A 25,239-nucleotide genomic window follows, 5' to 3' on the forward strand; every position below is an offset into this window, starting at 1 on the left:
GCTCCGTTCTTTGTGGTCTATGGACGTATTCCTCGCCCACCTCTCCCGCTGTCTACTCCCTCTGTTGTCCCTGCGGTGGAGGATCTGGTGCAGGATCTCAAGGCTGTTTGGGACCAAACCCGCCAGTCCCTTCTACGAGCTACAGACCGAACCAAGACCCAGGCTGATAAAAGACGTCGAGCTCCTCCTATCTTCTCTCCTGGTGACAAAGTATGGCTATCCTCCAGATACGTCCGGCTTAAGATACCCAGCTATAAACTTGGGCCCCGGTTCCTTGGCCCCTTTGAGGTAATCAAGCGCATTAATCAAGTGGCATACAAGCTCCGCCTTCCTCCATCTATGCGCATCCCGAACTCCTTTCATGTATCCCTCCTGAAGCCAGTCGTCTTGAACCGCTTCACCCAGCAATCCCCTCCTCCGGCTCCTGAGGCTGATTCTCCAGATGTATTTGAAGTCAAGGAGGTTCTGGACATGAAGTTCGTAAGGGGTAAGCGGTTCTTCCTTGTAGATTGGAAGGGGTTCGGGCCTGAGGAGAGATCCTGGGAGCCTGAAGAGAATATTTTTGATCGGACTCTCCTCCAGAGGTTTCTTGGGACCAAGAAGAAGAGGGGGAGGCCGAAGGGGGGGGGTACTGTCACGGGCACCCGTGCCCGTGCACCTGTGCCTCTCTCCGCTGCCCCGGTCCCGCTCCTGTACACTCACCTCTCCTGGCTCCCGCTCCCGTCCGGACTAGGTCTCGCGCGCGGCCCCGCTCCCTAGGGCGCGCACTGTCTCAAGATTTAAAGGGCCAGCGCACAGGTGATTGGTACTGGTCATTTCCTGTCTTGTATTTAACCTTTTGTTTCCCATCATTCCCTGCCGGATCTTTGTGCCTCTTAGCCTTAGAGAAAGCTTCCAAGCGAGTATTCCTGTGTTCCTGCGTATTCCTGTATTCCTGCGTTCCAGTGTATTCCTGTGTGTTCCCGTTCCTGAGTCCTGTGTTGCCGTGTTACCTGAGTTCCTCCCTGTTGCTGTGTGCCTGTGTTCCCGTTCCCACCTGCCTGGACCTCCTGTTGCTGACCCCGGACTTGAACCCGACGTTGCATCTCTGCCGCCTGCCCTGACCCTGTGCCTGGACCTGACTACGAGTTTGTCATCTGCTAAGGTACCTCGACCTCGGCTGCCACCGTGGGCTAGTCACACCTGGGAACGACCTAGTGGTATCCTGCCGCAGCAAGTGCAACCCGCTTTGCGGCGGGCTCTGGTGAATACCAGGTGCCGCTAGGCTCCGGTTCCGGGTGTTGGCTAGTTACATCTCCCGCGGTGGTCCAGAGGATCCACTGATCCTAACAACACCAAATGCTGGAAAAGAGGATGTCATTGATAAATCGATGCCAACCAACCACAAATGGTTGAAAAAACGATGAGGGATAGGGAAGCTCCTCCCATTATCCCAAAAAAAGGTTGGCGTATAACGGTGCACATCAAGTTTCCATCGCAGTCCCAGATACCTGCCTATAGTAAGTATGATCATAAACAAAATAATAATGTTTTAAAACAAATTCCAGCAAATCTGAAAGAAAAGAATCGTGCATACAGTCACCCGTGGTGTTAGTATTAAGAAAATGTGCCACAGCCCAAATGGCATCAGAATGTGTAATATAATATTAGTATAAAGGGATGACAATATAGGTATTCATTGGCAGAACAACGTTTTCCAGTTTAGTGACAGAGTTTATGGCATCACAAACATAAGAGGACACAGACAGAACCATAGGTTGCAAATAAAAGTCTATGTAAGTACAAGGTTTTTCACAAATTCCCCCAATACCGGCCAAAATCAATCTACAAAAAAATAGTAAAAACTAGTAAATAAAACAGTGGGATGACTGGATGTTTGGTAGTAAAAAAATTGAACTCTTACTTGTTGATGACCATATTGCATCGCAGATGTCAGTAATCAATCCAATTTTTCTTTAAATTCATCAGTTGGATTTGATGGTACAGGGAAGTAAAACAGTTTGTTACTTAGTTGGCGTTGGGCTTCTGCCGTGTAAAGGTCTATCGGCCATAAAACTATATTGCCCCTCTCGTCTGCCTCCTTTATAATAAATTATCATTTGTTTTTAAATTACATATACTTTGTTGTAACTCCTTTGAGAAATTTTTACATTTATGTCGATCAACTCATAGTTGTTTAATATTGCGTACGATACTTTGAAAAAATACATTTATGGCAGGGACTAACCCAAGGTTGGGAGAAATCTGGGATGGTAGATGTGCTGGAAATTGGCACTTACCTGTAGAGATCTCTTACTCATTTGCTTGATGTAATTCCATCAGATCTAAAAAGACTCTTCGATCATCCGATGTTAAATTGTCAGCTAGGCTTGGTTGTGGGTACATAATCCGAAATGACAATTGCCTGCAACTTAAATATACTGTACATCTTTGATCAGATCAAATTTTCTCCAATTGGTGAGTAGGAGAAAAGGTAAGCCCTTTACTAAGAACAGAAATATCAGCTTTCAAGGTTAATGATTTCTAGTTCACCTTTACCACTAATAATCGGTCCATTTTTAAATCATTGTTCCATTTGGTACCCCTTTTGTACGAAGGATACCAGTATCTGTGATGTGGGCCCCTTTTTGCTGAGGATTTGTGCCTCCCAGGTCTGATCTGCCTTCTGTGTCTCTTCCATCTGTGGATAAAAAATTACTAGATGATTGTTCAGTTTGTATATCATTTCTAGTATAAAGAAATGTCATTATAGCACTACAGCACTGTAGTCAGTGCAAGGACTTCACCGTGTCTCCTTCTCACTGTGGTGAAGCTTCCAGAGAAGACGCAGATACATAGAAGTGAAAGTAGGGAGAGCAGTCCGGTTGCCTCGCTGATCCGGGGCACAGGCCAAAACATCTGGGGAACTAACAATCCCCCTGATGTGCAGTATATATGCTCAGTAATGTGTGTTATATACATATGTAGAGATTTTTCATGTTTGGATGTATGTGATGGGTGTATGTACTGCTTGTGTGTAATATATGTGTGTATTTGTAATTATACAAGTATACGGTATGTGGAGCTAGTTGTACTATGTATATACAGTATGTGTGCAGAAATCGCACTAAATTTTTCCAGAAGAGTAATAATACTCATCTTATCATTTTTAAGGAGTATTATATTTTCCCTTTCATACAAATAAATACCTCATAGATGCAGATAATGTAAATAAACTGCAATTCTGTATGTGCAGGCTCTGAGGGCATAAGAGAGCAACTTTAGTGGCGTATTATACTACATAGGGACCCAGTGCTGAAAGTACACAATATGTAGAGTTTTGGGGGGGGGGCTTATACAATGCATGGAGGGATGGGCCTTATACAGTGCATGGGGGGGATGGACATTATACAGGGCGTGGGGGGATGGACATTATACAGGGCGTGGGAGATGGGCGATATACAGTGCACAGGGGGATGGGCCTTATACAGCGGGCTGGGGGACGACATTATACAGTGCGCATGGGGATGGGCATTATACAGTGCTGAATGGAATGGGCGTTATACAGTACGCACGTTGAATATACTAAAATTCTGCCCTTTCATCGGATATAACTGCTATAATACTGCCCACTATGTACAAGAATATAACTACTGTAATACTGCCCTTATGTAACAGAATATAATTACAATAATACTGCCCCCTATGTACAAGAATATAACTACTATAATACTGTCCCCTATGTAAAAAAAATATAACTACTATAATACTGCCCCCTATATAGAGGAATATAACTACTATAATACTGCCCCATATGTACAAGAGTATAACTACTATAATATTGTCCCCTATGTACAAGAATATAACTTCTATAATACTGCCTCTATGTACAAGAATATAACTACTATAATACTGGCCAACAATATAGAGGAATATAACTACTACAATACTGCCAACTATGTACAAGAATATAACTACAATAATAATGTCCCATATTTACCAGAATATAACTACTATAATACTGCCCCCTATATAGACGAATATAACTACTATAGTACTGCCCCCTATGTACAAGAATATAACTACTATAATACTGCCCTTATGTACGCGAATATAACTACTTTAATACTGCCCTTATGTACAAGAATATAACTACTATAATACAGTGGGTATGATAATAATTTGAAAGAATTTCTTATGTCCGCTGTATTCCACTTGTTTCAGACTAACTACTTTTGCTTCAATGGTGATTTTTTCCTACAAACAAAGGGAGCCCCGTTGGGGGGCAAAATTTAGTCCATCAATATCTAATCTATATATGTCCTGGTGGGAGGAGGGTGTCATCTATGAATCTGCCAACCCTTTTATAGGTGATATACTATGATATGGCAGATTCATGGATGACATCCTCATTATTTGGAAGGGACCAGAGGACAGAATAAGTTAATTCAGGCTATATATTAATAATAATTCCTGCAATCTGATGTTCACAGGAGATATGGCAAAGGATAAGAAATCTTTTTTGGATCTGTTCCTCACAGGAGATCCTAAATGCAGATCAATCCTCACAGAGACATACAGTAAACCACAAACAGTCAATTCAATTTTACTAGCTGATAGCTGTCATCCGAACCACACGATAAAAGCAATCCCACTAGGTCAGATGGACAGACTAAAAAGAAACTGTACTGAAGATAAGGTTTTTCAAGTAGAATGTGAGAAATTAGCCCAAAATTTAAAGTCTAGAGGGTACAAGCGATGGCATATTGAGGAAGCAAAAAACGCATAGACACTGTTCACAGAAGCACTTTATTAGAGTCTGAACAGGGTGCAATAAGAAAAAAAAAGGAAAGGATCACCTTTTCAACAAATTTTAACATCAACTATGGGCAAGTGTGTAATATAGTAAAAAAGTATCTGCCAATGCTGAATAGTGACATAAAATTACGAACTATCTTAAAGGAGGGAGTGCAATTTGTAGCCAGACGAGGTAGAACCATTGGAAGCATAGTGTCCCCTAGTCTTTACAAAGAACAAAAAAACCAAAAAATTTGGCTCTCACAGAAGGGCTTTTTTCCTTGTCATGGGAGTAGGTGCAGTATGTGCGCATATGCCAAAAAATGTAACACTGTGAAAAGCAATGACAGATCCTTTGATATTGAAACATTTATTAATTGCAATTCAGACTATGCGATTTATGTCATTGAATGCACAGCATGTTGCATAAAATATGTGGGCAGCACAAAAAGAAAAATAAAGGACAGAATAAGTGAACATATAGGGGATGTATCAAAGAAAAGTAAGGGAATATCAGGGGCGACAAAGCACTTTGTAGAAAAACACAATAGAACAACAAATTTTTTGAAATTCTTTGGTGTGGAGAGGGTTAATCGACCAGAAAGAGGTGGTGACTGGCTAAAAGCATTAAGAAAAAGAGAGGCTTATTGGATTATGAATTTAAACACTAGGATCCCCTCAGGTATGAATTTTAGGGAAGACCTTATGATGATTTTCTAATGAAATGTATAAAATGTATTGTAATGACAATTGTATCCACTGTGTATCTGTAATTGTATCTGCTGTGTAAAGAGGAAGTGATGTCCAGACTTGGGTGTACCCGCCCATATCAGTCCTCTTTTCTTTTAAATATGGTTGTGCATTGAGCAAAATGTTACCATGATTAAGGGAGATTATTCTCCTTAAACGCGTTGGTCTTTGCTATGGACTTTTTAATTTAAATGAAATAAAGAAGAATGGATTTTTACTACTGATGCTGAGCTATTCCTTGCATTTAAATTTTCACTATTTGTGTCCGTGGCCGGCGGACTAGGCTCTCTTGCATCCCAGAGGAGTGGAGACTGGATTACAGACTACATGTCCAGGTGTGTGAGCGCTTATACCTGTTTCCCTTTCATAACTACTATAATACTGCCCCCTATGTACAAGAATATAACTACTATAATACTGCCCCTATGTACAAGAATATAACTACTATAATACTGCCCCCTATGTGCAAGAATATAACTACTATAATACTGCCCCCTATGTACAAGAATATAACTACTATAATACTGCCCTTATGTACGCGAATATAACTACTTTAATACTGCCCCCTATGTACAAGAATATAACTACTTTAATACTGCCCCCTATGTACAAGAATATAACTACTATAATACTGCCCCCTATGTACAAGAATATAACTGCTATAATACTGCCCCTATGTACAAAATATTTCCATGAAAAATATTAATCTACAGTAGTGTGCACAGGAGCCGTATATACACCCGTTTGTTTTTGCATTCTGTTTTTACTCCCCTCATTCCAAAAGCTATAACTTTTTAATTTTTCCATTAACATTACATCCCCATGTTTATGGGCTAGTTATCTGTGGATCAAATTGTACTTTTTAGTGGCACAATTAAGTATTCCACGCAATGTACTAGAAAGCTGGTAAAATATTCCAAGTCAAGTGAAATTGACAAAAAAACACAGTTGCAGCTTTTTCTGTGGGTTCTGTTTTTACGTCTTTCATTGTGTGCTCCGAATGACCGTTGCCTTTTATTCTTTGGGTCGGTACGATCAAATGGATACATTTTTATAGGTTTCATTAGGTTTTGGTAGATTTTAAACAATGTAAATCTCTTGTACAAAAAAGAAATCCATTTTGCCAAATTCTGAGGCCAATAACTTCATATTATCATATCATATCATATTCATATGATAGATCGGACATTTTGGGACATGGCAATACCTAGCATGTTTATGATTTTTACTGTTTATTTTTATGGTCTAGGAAAAGGGGGCCAATTTAAACTACTTTTACAGCTGATCTCTATTGTATGGAAAGATCTCAGCCTGTGAACTTTCTCCATACAACCCCAGCAGAAATACTAGTACATACTGATACACATACATCACATATATATAAACTCATATATATGTATGTCAATAACATTTACACATTTCTGCACTTACTATTTATGGAGAGAGAGAACTAAGTTCTTTGTGGGGAGAATCAATCAGCAGGGAAGCAGGTGCCTGGCAGGGCTGAGATGTACATGGCACTTATGTTCCTCCCCAGCCCTCTCCGTCCTGTCTAGCAGCCTCCTGCTTCCTGGTTATGGGAGGAGGGGCCGGAGCAGTGCCCTGTGCCTGACCTCAGTGCTGTCCTGGAGCCGTGCAGAGATCCGTGTAGCTGCTAATCAGCTGTCACACAGGGGCATCAGCGTATATGGGACTGTGTGCTGCTGACCCTAGGACAGTGCACAGGCTGCCTGTAGTGTAGGTGAGGCTGCTCTCTCCCTAATAGTGCAGTGCAGGCTGCCAGTCTGTCACATTCTCCTGCACCCACTGGCCCCAGATCACTCAGACAGGTCGGCCCACCGAGATTTCTCCCATTGGAGTTAATGGCCAGTCCGCCCCTGGGCAGAAGTCATGACATTCCGCAACGACATGGTGTCTTTATGCACTGCTGCCCATAACGTTGGGGAAGGTCATGGTGGCTTGAGGGGTTAATTGGCTGATAGCTAAAAGGATCCTAACTAAATAGTATATGACCTGTGCAGGGGGGAGCAAAGAGCAGCCAGGAGGAACTGCTGGGTGATAGATCAGGTTCTGGGCGTGCGTAGTTCATGCACATACGCGCGTTTTTTTAACACGCGTTTAAATCTCGACATGCTCTACTTTTGCAAGTCACGCGCGTGAAAAACGCACCATACAAGTCTATGGAGATGCATCAAAAACGCATTGCACTCTGAGACACTTGCAAGTGCAATGCAAGTGCAATGCGTTTTTCACGCATCAATTGCCATAGAAAAGATAGAGCTCAGTCCTGAGTCAATTTCACGCGCATTTTCTGCGTGTGAAAAACGCATTGAAATTGCATTGAAAACGCGCATGAAAAACTGAGACACTGAACAAACTCTGACTGAAAACTGATTGCACTCTGATGGAAAATGTGCGTGAAATGGACTCAGGACTGAGCTCTATCTTTTCTATGGCAATTGATGCATGAAAAACGCATTGCACTTGCATTGCACTTGCAAGTGTCTCACAGTGCAATGTGTTTTTGATGCATCTCCATAGACTTGTATGGTGCGTTAAAAAAAAAAGCGCGTGTGTGCGTTAAAAAAAAATGCAAGTCTGAAAAGACCCATTGGTTACAATGGATCAGAGTGCAATGCAAGTTCTGCGCATCAAAAGCATGCGCAGAAAACGCGTGTGAAAAACACAAGTGTGAAAGGGGCCTTAATAGCCGCCATAAAAAGACAATACAGCATTTGTTAAAGGGTTAAATACTTGTGAAGTAAATCTTGATTTATTTTTGGAATGTTCAAGGAAATTAAGTTAGATGCAACATCTTAAGTTAGTTATTATGAAAAGTGGTAAAATATGGCAAGACAATATGGTCAGAAATGTACAAATTTTCTGTGCTCAATTTCAAGAAAATAGTGCCCAAATGTCCAGACCGACACATATTCACAATTTCACAATTCATAAGCTAGTTTTTTAGACTGAGGTACAACTGTAGTAAAAATGAAGCAAACACACTAATTTCCAAATTCAATGAGAGATTATGAATGATGTTAGAACTCTAGAGAATGAGACACTGGGGGAGCTGGAACGTATTACCAAGGCCTAAAGAAAATCCCAAATCAAATGAAGAAAGTTACTCTGATTGGTAATATAAAATTTCCTATTATCACCCATTACACCTCTGACACATGTTGGGGGGAAAACTATCTTCACTTTTAAGAAAATCTTGGAAACTTAATACCTCCCTTACTGGTCAAACAGAAACAAACTGGAAAAATATCCCGGGTCGCAGGCGCACCTGTGTACCTCCGTGTACCCCCGGACCCAATACACAGGAGAACTCACCTCTCCTGTCACCAGCGGCAGTCTCTGTGGCCTCTGTGCCTCCAGCATTCCTGTGTGTTCCTGTCTATCCTGCCTTGTGTAGTCGTGTTCCTGTGTTGACGTGTTCCTGTGTTACCAGAATCCCTCCGTGTTCCTATGTTACCAGAGTCCCTTCGTGTTCCTGTGTTGCCAGAGTTCCAACGTGTTGCTGTGTTCCTGTGTTGCTGTGTTTCTGCATTGCTGTGTTCCTATGTCCCAGTCTCACTGTCTCATGGCTCTCCATCCAGTATCTACTATGCCCTCCTCCTCGTCTCTCAAGTCTCTGGAGGGTCTACCCGCTGCTTATCTGGACTATGCTGATGTCTTCTCTGAAAAGCAAGCGGAGACCTTACCACCGCATCATCTATACGATTGCCCTATAGAGCTGCTACCGGGCACATCATCTCCACGAGGTCGAGTTTACCCGCTGTCCGTACCCGAAACTGCGGCCATGTCGGCCAATATCAAGGAGAATCTACATAAGGGGTTCATCCGCAAATCCTCTTCTCCTGCCGGTGCTGGTTTCTTCTTTGTGACCAAGAAAGATGGATCTTTCCGCCCCTGCGTTGACTATAGGGAACTCAATAATGTGACGATAAAGAATCTGCTGCCCTTGATCACAGGACTCTTTGACCACCTCCATGGTGCTAAGGTCTTCTCTAAATTGGACCTTCGAGGGGCATATAATATTATCCGCATCCGAGAGGGCGTTGAATGGAAAACTGCCTTTAACATCCGAGACAGGCACTTTGAGAACCTGGTTATACCCTTTGGACTGCGCAATTCGCCTGCAGTATTTCAGGAATTTGTTAATGAGATCTTCAGAGACCTGCTGTACACCTGTGTTGTAGTCTACTTAGATGACATCTTGGTCTTCTCTGCTGATCTGGAGTCTCATCAAGTCCACGTACGGCAAGTTCTTAGGCACCTCAGGGTCAATCGTCTCTATGCCAAACTGGAGAAGTGCCAGTTAAATCAGAATAGCCTTCCGTTTCTTGGCTACATCATCTCCGATAAAGGCCTACAGATCTAACCAAGTTGTCTGTGGTACTTCAGTGGCCTTGCCTAGTAGGACTTTGTGCCATACAGAGATTCCTGGGTTTTGCTAATTATTACCAGCAATTCATTCCTCATTTCTCTTCCATCATATCTCCCATTATTAGAGACTCTGGCCTCCGGCGGCCCAGGAAGCATTCTCAAAACTGAAGTCTGCCTTTGCCACGGCTCCTGTACTGACGCGGCCAGATTTAGACAAACCGTTGCAACTTAATGTTGATGCATCCTCGGTGGGCGCTAGCGCTGTGCTCACTCGGAAAGGGCCCAAAGGCCGAACGCTTACCTGCGGTTTCTTTTCCAAAATCTTCTCTGCGTCTGAGAGGAATTACTCCATAGGAAATCGGGAACTCCTGGCTATTAAATTTGCCTTGGAGGAGTGGCGCTATCTTCTAGAAGGTATTCGTCACCCGGTCAGCGTATATTCTGACCACAAGAATCTCCATACTGCTCAACGCCTCAATCCACGACAAGCCCGCTGGTCCCTTTTCTTTTCACGTTTTAATTTTTTGATCCCTTTTCTTCCTGCTGAGAAGAACATCAAGGCAAATGCTCTCTCCCGTGCCTCTGATGTTATTGGGGAAGGACTGGCTCCTCAGCATATTATCCCTCCGGAACGGCTGGTTGTGGCCGCTCCAGTGGATCTCTGGCAGCTCCAACCTGGCAAGACCTTTGTCCAACCTGCCCTTTGGAAGAAGAGTTTGAATTGGGGACATTGCTCTTGTGTGGCTGGGCATCCTGGGGTGCAGTGCTCCGTAGCCCTCATTTCCCGCTACTATTGGTGGCCGGATCTGGCCCAAGACTTACGGTATTTTGTGGATTCCTACACCTCTTGTGCTCGTAATAAGTCATTACGCCTCAAACCCGCTGATCCCCTGATGCCGTTGCCCATACCAAGCTGCCTGTGGACTCACATGACCATAGACTTTGTCACGGACCTTCCCTGTTCCTCTGGGAATACTGTCATCTGGGTGGTAACCAACCGGTTCTCCCAAATGTCCCATTTTGTCCTGCTGCCATGTCTGCCGTCTGCTCCTCGCCAACCTGTTCTTCCCTCACATCTTCCGTCTTCATGCTCTCCCCCTGCATATAGTATCTGACAGTGGGGGCCAGTTTGTTTCCCAGTTCTGGCGTTCTCTGTGAAGCCAACTCCAGGTGAAATTGGACTTTTCTTCAGCCTAACACCCTCAGTTTAATGGATAAGTTGAGAGGGTTAATCAGATCTTAGGCTGTTATCTCCACCATTTTGTCTCCGTCCGACAGGACAACTGGTCCACTCTGCTCCCATGGGCAGAGTTCTCCTACAACTCCCTGGACTCTGAGTCTGCCGGTGCCGCTCCTTTCTTTGTTGTGTGTGGGAGACAACCACGTCCACCCCTACCTCTCTCTGTGACTGCTGATGTTCCTGCTGCGGAAGAGTTGGTAGAAAACCTTAAATCCATCTGGGAACAGACTTGTCAGTCTCTACTTTGGGCGTCCGTCCGCACTAAAACTCAGGATGATAAGAAAGGCAGGTCTCCTCCCATAAAGTGTGGATGTCCTCCAGGTATGTGCAATTGAAGATCCCCAGTTATAAACTGGGTCCACGTTTTCTGGGACCCTCCGAGGCGCATTAATCCAGTGGCGTATAAGCTCCGCCTCTTTTTAGGTTTTGGAAAGTGTACATTTTAGGGCTGAATAAATGTATAATCAACAAAATTTGACCTCAATTTCACCTCTATTTTGATTACTATGAAGATTTCAAGGGGTTTACAATCTTCATAAAAGTTGTTTCTGATAGTTTGAGGGGTGCAGATTTGAAAATCTGTTGATATATAGGGTTTTTTAAAATGTTAAATTTCATTCAAAAAAGTAGTTATCCCCAAAATAGTCCATTCTGAAAATACAGAAAACTGATATTCGATTTGTAAGCCATGTGACATCAAAATAAATTATCCAGACATTTTAAAAATTATAAAAATGTAAAGTAGACATATGGGAAATGTTATTCAGCAACTTATTTAGGTGGCAAATCTATCTGCCTGAAAGCGTGATGATTTCAAAATTCGTCATTTCTTCTTTTTTTGTAAATAAACTCAAAACTTTTCAGCCAAAATGTATCACTAAAATGAAGTTTAACATGTAACATAGTAACATAGTATATGAGGCTGGAAAAAGACACAAGTCCATCAAGTCCAACCTTTAAGAATTAGATAAATGTTTTATCCCCATAACCCATGATAATTTTTCTCTCCAGAAAGGCATCCAGGCCTCTCTTGAACATGTACATAGAGTCCGCCATAACAACCTCCTGCGGCAGAGCATTCCATAGTCTCACTGCTCTTATAGTAAAGAACCTATGTTGATGGTAAAATCGCCTCTCCTCTAGGTGTAAAGGATGCCCCCTTGTCCTGGTCACAGGCCTAGGTATAAAAAGATCTTTGGAGAGATCCTTGTACTGTCCGTTCAGGTATTTGTACATTGTAATGAGGTCTCCCCTCAGTCGTCTTTTTTCTAAACTGAATAATCCCAAATTTTGTAATCTGTCATTGTATTCTAATCCCCCCATTCCCCTAATAATCCTGGTTGCTCTCCTCTGCACCTGTTCCAGCTCTACTATATCCTTTTTATACACTGGTGCCCAAAACTGTACACAATATTCCATGTGTGGTCTGACCAGGGATTTGTATAAGGGCAAAACTATGTCTTTATCATGAGGATCTATTCCTCTCTTGATACATCCCATAATTTTATTTGCTTTAGCAGCAGCCGCCTGGCTCTGATCACTAAAGTTTATCATCCACCAATAGCCCCAAGTCCTTTTCAGCTCCAGTTTTACCAAGTAATTGACCGTTTAGAACATAATTATACTTTTTGTTTCCATGGCCCAAGTGCATAACTTTACATTTATCTACATTAAATCTCATCAACCATTTCTCTGCCCACTCCTCAAGCTTCCACAAATCCCTCTGTAATGCTAAACTATGGACCTCAGTATTTATTACTTTACACAGCTTAGTATCATCTGCAAATATTGAAACTTGACTGTGTAAACCCACTACAAGGTCATTAATAAAAATATTAAAAACAAGTGGCCCCAATACTGACCCCTGTGGCACTCCACTGGTAACCTCAACCCAATCTGAGAATGTGCCATTAATGACGACCCTCTGTTTTCTATCACTAAGCCAATTACTTACCCAAATACACAGATTTTCTCCTATTCCCAGCAGTCTCATTTTATATACCAACCTTTTATGTGGCACGGTGTCAAATGCACTTGAAAAGTCCAGATATACAACATCCACAGCGTCCCCCAGATCCAGTCTTGAACTTACCTGCTCGTAGAAACCAATCAGATTAGTCTGACAGGACCGATCTCTCATAAACCCATGCTGACGCTCGGTTATAAGGTTGTGCACATTGAGATACTCCAGGATAGCATCTCTAACAAACCCCTCAAATATTTTCCCCACCACAGCAGTTAGACTCACGGGTCTGTAGTTTCCAGGATCGCTGTGTGTTCAAAAGTAACAGTGTTCAAAAGTTATAACCATATAAAACAACGTCACATTACAAAAAATGGGGCTGAGCCTTAAGCTATAAACTGGCTGCGTCCTTAAAGGGTTAAAGACAAACTAACTGCAAGACTGTGAGTGCCAGAACTACTTTTCCACTGCTAAAATTTTTGATACAGTGTGGAAAAAAAGGATTTAGTCAGCTACCAATTATGCAAGTTCTCCCACTTAAAAAGATGAGAGGGGTCTGTAATTTACATCATTGGTAGATCTCAAGTATTAGAGACAAAATGTAATAATAATAATAATTCCTTTATTTATTTAGCGCCTACAGATTACACAGTGCTGCACAGAGCTTGCCAAACTGGTCCCTGTCCCCAATGGGGCTCACCTAGATCTAATCAACCTACCAGTATGTTTTGGAGTGTGGGAGGAAACCCACGCAAACATGAGAGAACGTACAAACTCTTTGCATATGTTGACCTGGGCGGGACTAGAACCCAGGACCCCAGTGCAGCAAGGCAGAAGTGCTACCCACTCAGACACCGAAAATGTAAAATCAAATCCAGAAAATTACATTGCCTAATTGTTAAAGAATTTATTTGGGAATCATGGTGGAAAATTAAGTATTTGATCACCCACAAACAAGCAAGATGTCTGGCTCTCAGAAACCTGTAACTAATTTTTTAAGAGGCTCATCTGTCCTCCTCTCATTACGTGTAGTAATGGCATTACCTGTAGTAATGTCACTTTGTCTAAAATAGGCCCTGGATTTATGGTAGAGAGTGCAGGACAAAATAGTCAAAATAGTTATATTTCAGATAGGAGACCTATAAAAAATTGGTTTTACAGAAAAAAAGATATGTTATATTGTACCTTTCATTAGTACCTGCTGTGTGACTAGGCAGTTGCCCAACAGGAGGGGCTGGGAAGGAGCAGTTCCCCCCCACCCTTGGGAAACATATGACCTTTTCAAATATATGAATAACTCCCCACACTCGGGATTGGCTGTAGAGGAGCAGGAGGTGTCACTAAGCCAAGTGATGGGTGTTTTCATATATTTGAAAAGGTCACATGGAGTAGCTGTTTGCCAAGGGTGGGGGGGGAACTGCTCCTTTCGAGACCCTCCCATTTGGCAACTGCCCAGTCACACAGCAGATACTAATGAAAGGTACAATATAACTTTTTTTCTGTAAAACCAATTTTTAATACAAAACCACTTTGGCAGTGTATGCTATGCTATACTGGGGGAGTGCTAAAAATGGGTCTCCTGGTGACAGGTTCCCTTTAAGAACACCCGACCTACAGATGACCCCTAGTTACAAACAGACCTCTGGATGTTGGTAATTTACTGTACTTTAGCCCTAGGCTACAATAAACAGCTATAACAGTTATCACAGGTGTCTGCAATTAAGCTTTATTGTTAATCCTGGTTCTGATGACAATCCAACATTTTTAAAAATCCAATTGTCACAGAGACCAAAAAAAATTTGGCTGGGGTTACAATTATAAATATAGAGTTCTGACTTACATACAAATTCAACTTAAGATCAAACCTACAGAACCTATCTTGTACATAACCCAAGGACTGCCTGTACTTATACTCTTGTTATGGGGGGTGCACTTATAACCAGAAGCAGAGGAGGAAATATAAAACTAGACTTGATGTAAAACTTTTTCGTGTTTTATTTTAGCAGTAAAAGAATAGACAGTCCAATGGTTGGACACCATTTGACTGTGTATTCTTTTACTGCTGAAATAAAACACGAAAATGTTTTACATCAAGTCTAGTTTTATATTTCCTCCTCCGCTACTGGTTATAAGCGCACCTGTGCACAGCTCCAACCCCTTTTTTTCCTTTCTATACCTACATTAGTCAGATAGTACAGAGACCACCTTTAGTCAGATAGCCCGGGGGGCCCTTTAGTTAGATAGCGAAGGAACCCCTACCACATTTCTAAGTGCGGAAACCAGTAAAAAAAATAACACTTAATTTACAAAATACTTACCATATATACTCGAGTATAAGCCGACCCGAGTATAAGCTGAGGCCCCTAATTTTACCACCAAAAACTGGGATAACCTATTGACTCGAGTATAAGCCGAGGGTGGGAAATGCATTGGTCACAGACCCCACCAGTATATAGCCAGACAGCCCCCTATAGTATACAGCCTGCCCCCTGTAGTATACAGCCTGCCCCCAGTAGTATACAGCCAGCCCAGCTTGCCCCCAGTAGTATACAGCCAGCCCAGCTTGCCCCCAGTAGTATACAGCCAGCCCAGCTTGCCCCCAGTAGTATACAGCTTGCCCAGCTTGCCCCCAGTAGTATACAGCTTGCCCCCAGTAGTATACAGCCACCACAGCCTGCCCCCAGTAGTATATAGCTTGCCCCCAGTAGTATACAGCCTGCCCCCAGTAGTATACAGCCTGCCCCCAGTAGTATACAGCCTGCCCCCAGTAGTATACAGCTTGCCCCCAGTAGTATACAGCCTGCCCCCAGTAGTATACAGCCTGCCCCCAGTAGTATACAGCCATCTCAGCCTGCCCCCAGTATTATACAGCTTGCCCCCAGTAGTATACAGCCTGCCCCAAGTAGTATACAGCATGCCCCAGTAGTATACAGCACCCCAGCCTGCCCCGTGTAGTATACAGCCCAGCCCAGCCTGCCCCCAGTAGTATACAGCTTGCCCCGTGTAGTATACAGCCTGCCCCCACGGGGTATACAGCACCCCAGCCTGCCCCGTGTAGTATACAGCCCAGCCCAGCCTGCCCCCAGTAGTATACACCCTGCCCCGTGTAGTATACAGCCATCCCAGCATGAAAAAAATAAATAAACTTATATACTCACCCTCCGGCTCGTCTTCAGGCTTCTGCGCCCGTCTTCGGCACCCTGCAGAAGAAAGAAGACGGGCGCAGAAGCCTGAAGACGAGCCGCGCGGACATCGGGGGAGCAGCGCTGGGCATCGGGGCCACCGGAGGGTGAGTATATAAGTTTATTTTTTTTAAAGTAATTTTTACTGACTGACTGAATTGTATTGAATCGTGTATAAGCCGAGGGGACGTTTTTCAGCACATTTTTTGTGCTGAAAAACTCGGCTTATACACAAGTATATACGGTAATTCCTGCAGCCTCCTTCTCGGCCCACACTTGTCTCACACAAGTAACTTCTCCCCGCATCCTCTCTATGACACAGGTGGCACCTTAGTCATGCAGAGGCCGCAGACAGCAGTATTTTTGTGCTGTTATCAGCCTGTTATATGTGCGTCTTCAAGAAACAAAAAATATTGATGAGGGCCCTCTCCATTAGTCTATAATCAGTTCCGTCCCACTGACAACCAGCTACTCTACAACTCAGGTCACATAACATTAGGGATAACTTTTAATTTATGCTACAATTAGTCATCCAGTTGTACAATGTGTTACTAAATGTGATGTGATGTGTTACTAAATGTGATGTTTATTATCACTAAGCAGAAAGCAATGTACATTTGGTCCATGTGATTACGGGAAGACATCTGTCCAGCACTGCAACAGTGATAAACGTGCCTGTTTTGCTGTGTTCAGCAGGAAATTCCAGAGATGTGTCACAAGAGTCTTTTACCACCAGTTTTACTTGAAGGCCATTCACCCAGTAACAAACAACAACATGGTATAACTTATCAAGTAGCATTGGAGAGTATGCCTGTTGGTGGTTGTCACTTCCTTTTTAATAACTTTTATTACCCCAATATGTACATTTTCTAAAGCGGCTACTCAGGGCCGATTCTAGCATATTTGCTGCCTGAGGCGAATATTAAAATGGTGCCCCCCACCCTACTCCTGTTCCATTGCCTGCTCCCTGTTTAGTAAATGTGGGAAACTTTACTAACAATTGACATTCCCCCAAAACAGGCTCACTGACACTGTGTGACTGACTACAGGTTCTGGGAGTCATTAGTGGCATCTAGTGCCTTGTAGATGATAATATTTTCCATCAGAAGGACTTTATTCCGGGTCTTAAAGAGACAGGTGCAATTTATTTATCTGGTTGGCGATTCAGGCATCAACGGGTGACTGAATCGTCCACATTAGAGCGGCAAATTTCGCCGCACTTTAAAGGGCTCTGCATTCTGCCGCCTGAGGCGAGCTGAAACACAGAGGAACACTGGAAATGCAGGAACACTGGAGGGATTTCACTTCACAGGAAATGGCTGAAGATCCAGCTCTCCCATCATTCCCCGCCGGATTACATAGCAGAGCCGGAAGTATGAGCGCCAATCAGGAGGACGCTGGCACTTTAAATCTTAGAGAGTCGGAGAGCAAGCACCCGCGCATCCTGACACATGAAAACTTTTTCAGCCATATTTGTTCTCCCATATACAGCCCTCCCAGCTTAGTAATACAGGCGGTCCCCTACTTAAGGACACCCGACTTACAGACAACCCATAGTTACAGACGGATCCCTCTGCCCCATGTGACCTCTGGTGAATCTCTCTGGATGCTTTAATATAGTCCCAGACTGCAATGATCAGCTGTACGGGGTCTGTAATGAAGCTTTATTGATAATTCTTGGTCCAATTACACCAAAAATTTTGAAACTCCAAATGTCACTGGGGCAAAAGAAAAAAAATTGTCTAGAACTTCCATTATAAAATATACAGTTTCGACTTACATACAAATTCAACTTAAGAACAAACCTCCAGACCCTATCTTGTATGTAACCCGGGGACTGCCTGTATACTGTATCCCATATACAGCCCCAGCTGAGTAATATACTGTATCCCATATACAGACCCCCCAGCTTAGTAATATCCTGTATACCCCCAGCTGAAATCTGGCCCCATATAAATATATACAGCCCCCCCCAGGAAAAAAAGAATCCTTTCCCTTCCCCAAACGTTTCTGATGTAATACACTGAGCATGCGCAGTTCGCAGTACATTACACAGTGCAATACATCTGTATTACACTGTGTAAGCTGAATCTGAATCAGAAGATCACTTGTTCAAGCTAACATGTCAGGTAAAGAAAAAAAAAAAAAGTTAAAACAATAAATAAAGTTTAAAGTAAAATTAAATAATAAAAGAAAGTGAAAGTCCCCCAAACAACAAGTAATAAAGTACAAAAAACACAAAATCACTAAAAAAAAACCCACTTATTTGGTATTTCCACGTCCGTAAAAATCTGTACAATGAATCATTATCATAATTGGACCCGCTCGGTGAACGAGGTACAAAAAAAATCCCAAAAAAACTAAAATTTTTATGGAATTGCTTTACAAAAAAATGTTCTAAAAAGTGATCCAAAAAAGTTACAAGCACCAAAATGATACCACTGAAAAGAACAATTTGGAATGCAAAGAATAAGCCTACAACCTGCTCCGTCAACCAAAAAAGTACAAAAGTAATGCCGCTGTAAAAATAGCTGTATTTAAACAAATGCAATTTTTTCTATTCTAGTTTTTTTTCAATAAAATGTAAATAAAATAGAAATAAAATGTAAATAAAATTATATAAATGAGGTATCACCATAAAGATATCTCAATAGAATAAAGATCAATAAATAAAGATAATATAATAATTTTATGCTACTATGAACGCTCCCCTCAAAAAATGCTAAAAATCCAAAACAAGAATTCATGATTTTATTTTCCTCCACACGTAAAGAGTTATTAAAATCTAATCAATAAGCTAAAGACCCACTAAAATTCAATTTTTTTTTACAGTGCAGCTCTTCTTGCAGAAAAAAATAAGCCCTTATTTGTCCATATTGCCAAAGAAATAAATAAAGCTTGTATAGCCTATAAACCCTGTAACGGTACACAGACAACGGAAGGTACTTGGGAGTACCAGGGAGGAAAGTCTCTGTGAAAAGTCCGGAAGGAGGAGTCTGTGAACCAGTGGACCCTCTAGACCAGAGGTCCCCAACCTTTTTTGCACCAGGGACCGGCTTTAAGCTAGACCAGTTTTCCATGGTCCGGTGGGGGCGGGGCTTTGGTCATGTGGGGTGGGGTTTTGGAGGGGTGGAGTTTAGTGCATACTTATCATATAATTATGACATTTATAATGAGAATGTGATTCAACTTACCATAGGTTCAGAATGAGTGGGAGCACTGTTATATGCACCAGACAGCACTGTATGGGGAGGATACTGGCGGGACCTCTGTGTACAGCGCTGCTAAGTAGCAGCATTGTACATTGAGCGTCAGTGTATACAGCGCTGCTGCTTAGCAGCGCTACACACTGAACACCGGTACTGGGAGCCGCTTCACTGAAGCCAGTCTGCTGCCCTAGCACGCCCCACATAACATGTTCTGCCGGGGGCGTGTCAGTAATGAGAGCCTGCTGCCCCACCCCGTCAGGAACACACCATGCTGTGCAGGAGGACCGCGTCACTAAGACCCGCCCTGTGACGTACAACAGGTACCATGCTGTGCTGTGGAGGGCTGTGTCACTAAGACCCGCCCGACGCCCCACCCCGTCCTGCATAATGTTCTCTGCCGGGAGCTGCGAGCTGTCACGGCTATGGCAGAAAACATTATCCACACAGAGCGAGCTCTGACCAGGCGCAGGGCCGCGGAGCTAGCTGTCAGACCACCGGGGGAGATGGTACTAGCCGACACCCGGGACTGGAGTCTAAGTGGCACCTGGTCTTCACCAGAGCCCGCCGCAGAGCGGAATGGTCACGCTGCGGCGGAGTGCCACATTGTTGTTCCACGATTGCGACCAGGTCCACAGTGGCAGCCAGGGAAACAGGGGTAGCAGGACACAGTCTGAGCCTTGGATGAGAGCAGGAGTACAGCTTGGAAGGATGAGCTGGAACTCACGGCAGGCAAGCAGGCAGCTGGCACACGACCCAGGCGAACAGGAACGGACAGGTCCTTGGGGGAGAGCTGGTGGCTTGGAGACGTCTGGGAACGCTGGGAACACAGGAGCCACCAGGAGCATCTGGTAACTCTGGAGACAGGACAACGCCTGGGAATGCTGGAGACAGGAGAGCGTCTGGAAACGTTAAGGGGCTTTCTCTTCCTTAGGAGCAGCTTTAGGAAGCTAGGTCTGGAAACCCTGGAAGATCCTAGGAGAAGATCCAGCAAGGCAGGAAGGAAGGTGCTGGATTATAAGGGTGAGCCAGATTAGCCAGCGCCAATCAGGAGGACGCTGGCCCTTTAAGGCTAGGAAAGCTGGCGTGCGCGTGGCCTAGAGCAAGGATGCGGCCTAGTCGGGAAGCAGGAGCATTGGAGAGGTAAGTCCGGGCCGTGCCACACGGAAGGGCATGGGTGTACCCGCGATCCGCACCGAGGATCGCTGGTGCGGCCGTGACAAACCCCTTCCCGGATGTCATAGAATGGTGCGGCGGGTAGTGACTTGCCAACACGGTTCAGACACAGTTTAACACAGGCCATCCATCCTGCTCTATGGACCAGAGGGGTCCCCCCACAACCAGTTCATGATCGTTGTAATACCGATCACCATGTCTGTAGATACGGTGATCGGGGCAAGGTGTCTGCTGTGCCTGAAAGCCAGTGATTTTTGCCTCACAGTCCAGAGGGGTTTCGCTGCCCCCCTCTGTTCATGTTTGCCTCTATTGGCAGGTCGATCTGGACCAGCCAATAGCTGCAATATTCGTCACAATGGGCATCACTGGGGTGAATAAGAGCGACACTCACCGATAATTGTTGCTGTCTAGGACAGCACCAATCATCAGTGGTGGGGCCATGTCTGGTGGCATCATGCCATCTCTCAGAGAGCTCCGCTTGGCCGATCTTTTCATCCACTGCTGGATAAGGGTTACCACTTGTATGTGGATAACTTTTATCCCAGCGTTCCCCTATTCCCACACTCAGTTCCAGAGGTTCTGTAGCGTGTGGCGGAACTGTATGCAAAAACCATAGAGCTCCCCTGGAACCCTTGTTAGGCAACCGGTTAGAAAGGGGGAGATCAAGGCGCTCAGCAATCAGAACATGGTTCTGATATATTTGGTCAAATATAAGGACAAAAGCAATGTCCTTGTTCTGACCCCCAAGCCACAATAAATACATGGGTGGTTTTGATCTGTCAGACGTACAGCACGCTATGGAAAACGAAAATATGGCACAAATGTGCTGGCCGTGTACATTATACAGATGATGCTGTACAACTCTTACGCACTGTTCCACTGTGCAGGTCAGGCCGTAACATTTCTTGATCTTCAAGAGGAAGATATCAGGAAACTAATATTTAAACAAGAAGGACAGGGCCCCAGTGCCTCTGGATTAATGTCCCCTGGGTTTTGCCAGAACAGCATGTTCCCAGGGAATTCTGCTGCTTCTATAGGAAGGACTCAGAAAAGAGTCCAAAAGAGCAGTTAGGATTAACACTACTACGAGACCTGCGAGAACTCCAGAGTGACACAATTGTTGTCCCCTGGTATATTCCACCTCCTTATAAGCAACGCATTCACAATTCACATCCAACCTTTGTTGTAAATTCATTTAAGGAATTATTGTAACAACTATTAGGTCAAATTGCAGACTAGGGTCACTTGTGGGTTTTATGTTTTTTATTTAGGTTTTGTATTTCCCCTCCAAGTCTTTGGATTTGTTAGCACATCCTTTGTAATCCTTTATAATTTATTTGACATTTGGCAGTGCCACAAACCGGGCGTTATGTAATGGGCACCACATAACGGGCTTCACATAATGGGGACTGAACTTTCCAGAAATAATTGCTATTTTCATCTTGGGCACCCATTACACGTCATATTTGGAAACCACCTGTATGTTCAAAATGCTCATTTCACCATCTGTATTACACTACATTACATATTATCCTTGCTAAATTCTCCAAGGGGTGTACATTCAACAATTGGGGTCACTTTTCGGGTTTCCCACTGTTTTATACGACTAGAGCTCTCCAAATGCATGTAAAAAATGGTGATAATTGTTGGGGGTCCCCTCTGTTTTGGTACCACTAGGGATCTCTAAATGCATCCTGACACATGTACAGGATTTCTGTCAAATTTGGCTTCTAAAAGGCCAATGCCCCTTTTTCCCTTTTGAGCCCTACTTTTTATATGCACATGTGAGGCAATTCTACATTCAGGAGAAATAGTTTTACACATTTTTGTGGGTTGTTTTATATATCTTTTGTGTCCCTTGTGGCTTACAAGAATTAGGGATAAAACTCACTTTTTGAGAAAATTTTTCATCTTTTTCCTTTTTAGGGCATAATTGAATCAAACACCTGTAGGGGAAAATACACATATTACAGCTTGCTAAATTCTCCAAAAGGTGTTGTTTCCAAATGGTGTCACTTGTTGGGGTTCTCCTCTGTTTTGGTACTACTAGGGCTCTCTGAATGTATCCTGACACATGTTTGGCTTCAAAAAGGCAAACATCCCTCCTTCCCTTGTCAGCCCTGCTGCATACCTATATGACATTTTATATGCACATGTGTGGCAATTCTACGCTTACAAGAAATAGTTTTACACATTTATGCGGGTTCGTTCATCGTTTATCCCTTGTGGCTCACAAAAATTTTGGGTAAAAGTAACTTTTTTGAGAAAATTTTCATCTTTTTCCTTTTTGGGGCCTAATTGAATCAAACACCTCTTGGGGCAAATACACAAATTACACCTTGATAAATTCACCAAGGGGTGTAATTTCCAAAATGCTGTCATTTGTTGGGGCTTTCCTCTGTTTTGGTACGACTGTCTAAATGCATCCTGACACATGAAAACTTTTTCAGCCATATTTGTTCTCCAAAAGCAAAACATTGCTATTTCCTTTCCAAGTGCCCCTCTGTGCCCCTACAGCAGGGTACAGAGACAAAATGGGTATTGGCATACTCAGGAGGAATTGCACTAAACATTGTAAATGTATTTTCCTTTTTAACCCATTGTGGAGGGGCAAATTTTAGTGTTCAATGAATCTATTGTAAGATAAAATTACATTTCTGTAATTTCCCTTTCATTTATCTTTCATCCACATGAAACACTCTTAGAGATAATAAACGTACCAAAGGTTGTTTTGAATATTTTGATGGGTGCAATTTCTAAAATGGTTTCATGGGTGGGGAGTTTCTGTCATGTAGGCCTTATAAAGTCACTTCTAATCAAATTGACCCTCCAAAAGTAGGTTTTGATGATTTTTGTGAAAATCTGAAAAATCGCACCTGAAGTTATAAGCCTCCTAACATCCTAAAAAAAGTAAAGGATGTTTGAAAATGATTCCAAGTTAAAGCAGACATATGGAAAATGTTGGTTATCAAGTTATTTTGGTGATATGACTAACTTTCCAAAAAGTAGAAAATTTGAATTTGGAAAACATAATTTTTCCAAAATGTTTGCCAAATTTCTGTTTAATTAATAAATAAATACTAAACATATTGCTTAAATTTCTCAACCAACATAAAGTACAATGTTTCATGAAAAAACAATCTCAAAATCAACTAGATATGTTAAAGTTATGATCACTTAAAGTGACACATGTCAAATTTCCAAAAAAAGCGGCCGTGGGAGGAAGGTGCAAAATGACCAAGTCTTTAACCCCATAGCGCAATAAGACGTACCCTTACGTCTTACTGCGCATGGGGGAGTATGAAGAGGGCTCACAGGCTGAGCCCTCTTCATACTCACCGGGCATTTGCTTCATAATGAAGCAAACGCCCGTCGCTAACACCCGCGATCGGTGCTTGGACCGATCGCGGGTGTTAACCCCTTGATTGCCGCCGGCAAAGCTGCCGGCGGCATTAAAGAGCCGGCGGCGCGTGGGCGCCGCCATCTTGGCTCCGATCGTCACTCCCCGTGACGTCACCGGGGAGCGGCGATCCGTTGCCATGACAGCCTGGGATCACACAAAGATCCCAGGCTGTCATGATCGAGGCTATCTATTACAATGTGCGATCTGCACATTGTAATAGATGGTATGCAAAATCCCCATATACTGCCATACTGTAGTATGGCAGTATATGGTAGGATCAATCAGACAACCTAGGGTTAAAGTACCCTAGGGAGTCTGTAAAATAGTAAAAAAAATAAATAAAAAAAAGTAAAAAAAAAAAAAAATTATATTAAAAAAACATAAAAATTCAAATCACCCCCCTTTCCCTAGAACTGATATAAATATAAATAAACAGTAAAAATCATAAACACAATAGGTATCGCCGTGTCCGAAAATGCCCGATCTATCAAAATATAATAACCGTTTTTCACTGCGTTAAACCCCTTAGCGGAAAATAGCGCCAGAAGTCGCAAATGGCATTTTTTTGCCATTTTGAAAAATAGAAAAAATTCTATAAAAAGTGATCAAAATGTCGAACAGTCCTAAAAATAGAAGCATTGAAAACGTCAGCAGAAGTTGCAAACAATTACACCACCCACAGCTCCATACACTAAAGTATGAAAAAGTTATTAGCGCAAGAACACGGCAAAATGAAGAATATTTTTTCTGTACAGGAGGTTTTAATTTTTGGAAATGTATGAAAACATTATAAAACCTATACAAATTTGGTATCCCCGTGATCGTATTGACCCAATGAATGAAATAGACATGTCATTTGGGGTGCACAGTGAAAGCTGTAAAAACCAAGCCCACAAGAAATGGCGCAAATGTGTTTTTTCATCATTTTCACTGCATTTAGAATTTTTTTCCCGCTTCCCAGTACACGGCATGGAATATTTAATACCATCACTACGAAGTGCAATTTGTTACGCAGAAAATAAGCCATCACAGAGCTCTGTACATGGAAAAATAAAAAAGTTATAGATTTTTGAATGTGGGGAGTGAAAAATAAAAACGCAAAAACGAAAAAGGGCCTGGTCCTTAAGGGGTTAAGGGCTTAAAATTGCTTA

The 25,239-nt window shown here is 42.9% G+C and overlaps 1 protein-coding gene across 1 annotated transcript in view; it reads right to left on the reverse strand.

Moving 5' to 3' along the window:
- RIPOR3 (RIPOR family member 3) overlaps positions 1 to 7,083 on the reverse strand; it is a 195,464-nt gene extending 188,381 nt beyond the window's left edge. The window contains exons 1-2 of the mRNA XM_072110623.1: positions 6,958 to 7,083; positions 2,280 to 2,680 (exon numbers count right to left, since the gene is read on the reverse strand). The gene's annotated coding sequence lies outside the window, so the exon portion shown is untranslated. The remainder of the gene's footprint in view (positions 1 to 2,279; positions 2,681 to 6,957) is intronic.
- Positions 7,084 to 25,239: the final 18,156 nt, after the last annotated feature.

Source organism: Engystomops pustulosus, chromosome 6 (assembly GCF_040894005.1).
Source record: "Engystomops pustulosus chromosome 6, aEngPut4.maternal, whole genome shotgun sequence".
NCBI classification, from domain to species: domain Eukaryota; kingdom Metazoa; phylum Chordata; class Amphibia; order Anura; family Leptodactylidae; genus Engystomops; species Engystomops pustulosus.